This window comes from Bubalus bubalis, chromosome 10, assembly GCF_019923935.1.
Source record: "Bubalus bubalis isolate 160015118507 breed Murrah chromosome 10, NDDB_SH_1, whole genome shotgun sequence".
NCBI classification, from domain to species: domain Eukaryota; kingdom Metazoa; phylum Chordata; class Mammalia; order Artiodactyla; family Bovidae; genus Bubalus; species Bubalus bubalis.
The window spans coordinates 22,595,559-22,601,558 of record NC_059166.1 but is presented as its reverse complement, the minus strand read 5'-3'; positions in this window follow the sequence as shown (position 1 = coordinate 22,601,558).

Below are 6,000 nucleotides of genomic sequence, written 5' to 3'. Positions count from 1 at the left end.
AAACTTCGGTCTGTTTTTAGCCATTGTTGTTGGGGCTTTCTGTCATTCATAACTGATCCTATCTGTGAGCTGTGAAGAGCCACAAAAAGTTTTAAGCAGAGGAATGGAATTATGAATATAATCAATTGTAGAAGCTTGCTCACTGTATCTTGAAGGAACTGGAGAGATGAAAATCAATAGGCAAAGACACAACTTGGAATGATACGGCAGCCAGTCTGGTTTGAGATAGTCCTGAGCAACAGTGGGTTAGCGGGAATGAAAGGCTATGTGAAGTTATTCTGTGAAGATACCCACAGCCCTCTCACAAGTCCTACATTTTGGCTTTTGCTATGCCTTCTCATTAGAAAGACTTCCCCTTCAAGACCCAGTCCCATGACATTGTCTTCAACATTCTCAGTGTTTCACTTTCCCATAAAAGTTTGCACATTCATTTAGTTCATGCTAATAGTGCTCTTTCAAACACATACATGAACCTGACGGTTTCTTGTTGTAACTCCTTAGCCTTGCAGATGGAGAAGGCAATGGCACCCCACTCCAGTACTCTTGCCTGGAAAATCCCATGGATGGAGGAGCCTGGTGGGCTGCAGTCCGTGGGATCGCTCAGAGTCGGACATGACTGAGCGACTTCACTTTCACTTTTCACTTTTCACTTTCATGCATTGGAGAAGGAAATGGCAACCCACTCCAGTGTTCTTGCCTGGAGACGCCCAGGGACGGGGGAGCCTGGTGGGCTGCCATCTATGGGGTCGCACAGAGTCGGACACGACTGAAGCGACTTAGCAGCAGCAGCAGCCTTGCAGACAAGGCTTTTGAGGAGATAGCAATCATGGAGTACTTACTATGTACCAGGCAGTGTATTAAACCCTTTATATGCATGATCTCAGGTAATTCTCAATACATTTCTATGAACAGAGCAGACTGTCTCTAAGAACATGCCACCACTCTCAGCAAAGCAGCCTTTCTCTCCTAGCTATCCTACATAGGCAAAGTGAAAGTGAAAGTCGCTCAGTTGTCTCTGACTCTTAGTGACCCCATGGACTGTATACTGGATTGGGTACTCATTCCATTCTCCAGGGGATCATTCCAACCCAGGGATTGAACCCATGTCTCCTGCATTGGCAGGTGGATTTTTTTTTTTTTTTAATCACTGAGCCACCAGGGAATCCCATGTGTGTGTGTAATTCTGTGCAATTTTATTCCAAGTATAGATTTATGTTACCATCAGAGTAACTGATATAGAGTGATTCCATTATTTACCTCTTTGTAATTGTACCCACCTCTCACCTCCTCCACTCCTTGACTCTCATCCCTGTAGCACAATTCTGTCTCCATCACTATTATGTTATCATTTGGAGAATGCTTTATAAATGGAATCTCACTGTGGGTAATCTTTTGGGAGGGCCATTTTTCACTGAGCCTAATGCTCTTGAGGTCTAACCAAGTAGATAATTGTATCAACAGTTAACTTCTTTTCATTACTGAGTAGTATTACATGGTATGGATGTACATTTTTTAAACCATTCACCCATAAAGGAACATTTGAGCTGCCTGTAGTATTTTGTTATTATGAATAAAGCTGCTGTGAACATCCATGTAGAGATTTTTTTGTGTGAATATAAGTTTTCATTTCTCTGAAATTAAAGAATGTGGCTGCTCAATTATATGGTAATTGCATATTTTGTTTTGTAAAAAATTGCCAAATTATTTTCCAGAGTACCTATACAGTTTTACATTTCCACCAGCAACATATGAGTAATGCAATTTCTCTGTATCCTTGCCAGCATTTAGTATTATCAATATTTTTTCCATTTTCTTAATTGTGATACAGTTCAAATGCCATAAAACTCACCCTTTTAAAGCATATGACTCAGTGGGTTTTAGCATATGCACCATCACCACTACATAACAGCAGAACATTTTAATCATACTCTAGAGAAACCCTGCACACATTAGCAGTTATTCCTCCCTCCCTACTCCTCCTCCCAGCCCCTGGCAACCACCTGTCTATTTTGTGTTTCTGTAGACTTGCCTATTCTAGACGTTTCATATAGATGTAATCATAATATGTGGTCTTTTGTGTTAACAGAAATTTTAATTTTAGTAGGTCTAATAGGTGTGTAGCGATATCTCATTGCAGTTTTAATTTTTATTTCCTTAATGGCTAATCATGTTGAACATGTTTTCACATGCTTATATGCCATCCTTATTTCTTTTTGGTGAAAATTTCTTCATGCCTTTTGCTTATACTATAACTAAATTGTTTACTATAGTGTTTTGGAGGTTTTTTAGATATTCAAGATATAAAGCCTTTGCCAGATATTGTATATAGCTTGCAAATCCACCCCAATTCTGTAGTTTTCTTTTCATCTTCTTTGCAAGATTGTTCATAGAACAAAAGTTTTTAATTATGGAAATTTATTAATGTTCTCAGTGATTATACTTCTGGTGTCATGTCTAAGAACTTGCCTATCCCTGTTCCAAAAATATACAAAAACAAAAACAAAGGCATGTCATAATCCACGTACTGAAAGTCAGCAATATGGAGAAAAACCTTGAAAGGAACTAAAAAAAAGGTACATTAAATATAGACTTTAAAGTGCTGAAAGAAAAGGTACAAAGGGAATTATTGATATTTTAATTTCGTGAATACATATATGAATGTGTGTGTACACATATACATACAGGCAGTTGACCTTACACAACTGGATTGCTTGTTCAGCAGATCTACAAGACTGATACTGGAGCTTAAAGTCCAGAACAGACAGGCAGGAAAGGAAGATGGGCAGAAAATGGGGGAGACCAAGAACGGGCACCCCAGAACATGCCCCAGAAGGGTTTCAAACATTTTGTTTATGGAGAATATATCTGGTTGCTGCTGCTGCTGCTGCTGCTGCTGCTAAGCCGCTTCAGTCTGTCCGACTCTGTGAGACTCCATAGATGGCAGCCCTCTAGGCTCCCCCGTCCCTGGGATTCTCCAGGCAAGAACACTGGATGGTTGCCATTTCCTTCTCCAATGCATGAAAGTGAAAATTGAAAGTGAAGTCTCTCAGTTGTGTCCGACTCTGAGCGACCCCATGGACTGCAGCCTACCAGGCTCCTCTGTCCATGGGATTTTCCAGGCAAGAGTACTGGAGTGGGGTGCCATTGCCTTCTCCGTATATCCGGTTAGGCCCCAGGGGAAAAAAAGTCCCTCCAGGCAGGATTTGGATAAGAATTGGTTTCCCAGGTGGCACTGGTGGTAAAGAACCCATCTGCCAATGCTGGAGACATAGAGATGTGGGTTTGCTCCCTGGGTTGCCAAGACTCCCCGGAGGAGGAAATGGTAATCCACTCCAGTATTCTTACCTGGAGAATCCTATGGACAGAGAAGCCTGGCGGGCTACATCCCACTGAGTAGCAAAAAGTCAGATACAACTAAAGTGACTTAGCACTAACTAAGTTTACACAGGTGAGGACAGGTGAAAGGAACCAAGAAGAAAACCTGAGGCAGGTTTCATACGGTATGAATGTTCCATATGAAACCATATGTTTCATATGATATCGTATGTTCTGGAATGATCCAGAACAAGTGCCAGCAGAAGGCTTTCCTTCCCCAGATTTATAAGCAGACCAGAGCTGCATGGCAGCTGGTGTGATCAGGGACACAGCTACTGCCAGGACCTCGGTGTCATGCCTGGAAGGGAGTGAAGAGGAAATATTCTGCCAATTGTCATTCTGCCTTAGGAACTCTTGGGGCTCAGAGCAGCAGATAGAAGGGCTGAAAATGGATCTGGGAGAACACACAGAAACTAGCTAGCACTGTGAACAATATCCAATTCAGCCAAACTTCCTAACATTTTACCAAAGAGCCTGAAATATTTATAATGATAAATAATATAGTAGAAAGTTTACATTTTCTGTGAAACTGGTTCTTTTCCACTGGTGTTGAAACTTTATTCATCATTATCTTGACAAATGCCATTAATTTTCATTTTCCCTGAAATGGAACATTGCCCTATAAATTATTTTCATAGCAAAGAGTGACTGAACTCTCAATAAAAGTGATTTATGGGATTCTGCCATGTTCTCACTCTGCTACTCACAAATTTTATGCATGTAGTCAACTTTCTTAAGTATTCTGAGCCACAATAACTCATGGTCAGGCACTGAAATGCAATTCAACTGTTCCAAAGGTGAAATGTATGATGGGTTAGTATGTCATTCGAGTAATAATACAAGAAAGCAAGCAGCTCAACAAAGTCACAGCGCTCAGTGCACTTAGTCCAAAAAGTGGTGGATTGAAGTTAGTGTTACAACAAAACACTTCTCAAGTACACTCTCACCTTAAATTTAAATTTAAAAAGTCAAGTGTAAATCTCTGGCTCTTTCTTTGGAATACAGTTGGTATTCTCTCTTTCTTCCTTTCTCCCTTCTTTCCATCTTCCCTCCTTCCCTCCCTCCTTTCTGTCTCTATTTTCAAGCACTTTTATGTGCCCTGTCTTATTTAATTCTGAATAGAGATATTATCCCATAATGTACATGATGAAACCAAGGCCCAGGAACTTTGAATAGTATCCAGCTAGGAAAAGTACAACCTCAAATTGAAAGTGGATCATTTGCTTACTGAAACTCCCTACTTCAATTAAAACGCTTTCTAATATTTTAAAAGGCTGTAGTCCTGCCTGCTGACTCTATAACCGATACTTTCTGTGAACTATCATCTTAAAAATCAGTCTTCTAGCTTCACTTCTATGATTATCCTGCCTTGCTAGAGGGCTGTGTTAATATAGCCTAACAAAAGAGCTAAAAAAAAATTTTTTTTTAATTTCTTGGTAAACTTATCAGTTCCACAGTGACTTAAAAAAAAAAATCAAATGTAACAATGACCTTTAAAAGTAGGGGACTTCTCTGGCGGCCCAGTGGTTAAGACTCCACACTCCTAATGCAGGGGTGTGGGTTCCTTCCCTGGCTGGGGAACTAGGATTCCACATGCCACATGCCATGCTGCCCCCCAAATATTTTTTAAAGATATTTTTTTGGTGTAGACCATTTAAAATTCTTTATTAAATTTGTTACAATATTGCTTCTGTTTTATGGGGGTTTTTGCCATAAGGCGTGTGGATCTTAGTTCCCTGACCAGGGATTTAACCCGCACCCCCTGCATTGGAAGGCAAAGTCTTAACTACTGGACTGCCAGGGAAGTCACATTTTTAAAAAATTAAAAATAAATAAAAATTAAAATTAAAAGCCACTCCAAGTCAAGAGATAATAAATTGGCTGTAGGACCAGAAGGTATCAAATGCATATGACACATATATAATCAGCTCCTAAATCAACTTAAAAGAGAAGGCTTGCTAAAAATCTGTCTATTTAATAATCTTCAACAAGCATTGGAGAATGCAGGGTAGGGTTTCTCAGCTCATATTTTCAGAAAAATCTACTGTTACTCACTACTTACCCTCCATTCACAATATAACACTTTTATTAATTTTTTTTATTGGAGTATAGTTGCTTTAAAATGTACTAGTTTCTGCTGTATAACAAAGTGAATCAGTTATATGTATACAAATATCCACTGTTTTAGATGTCCTTCCCATTCAGGTCACCACATTAAGAAATAGAAAATCTGGACAGTTCCATTACTGATAAAAAAGACTGAATTAGTAATTTAAAAACATCCCAACAAACAATAGTCCAGGATCAGATGGTTTAACTGATGAGTTCTACCAAACATTTAATAAAGAATTAATACCAATCCTTGTCTAACTCTTCCAAAAAGTGGAAGAGGAGGAAACACTTTTGAACTCATCTTATGAGGCCAGCATTACCCTAATATGAAATCCAGGCAAGGACACTGCAAGAAAAGGAAATTACAGGCCAATTTTTCTGATAAGCATAAATATAGAAATCCTCAACAAAATACTAGCAAACCAAATTCAATAATACAGTAAAAGGATCATACAGTTAAGTGGGATTTATTTCAGCGATGCAAGGATGGTTCAACATCTGCAAATCAGTCAA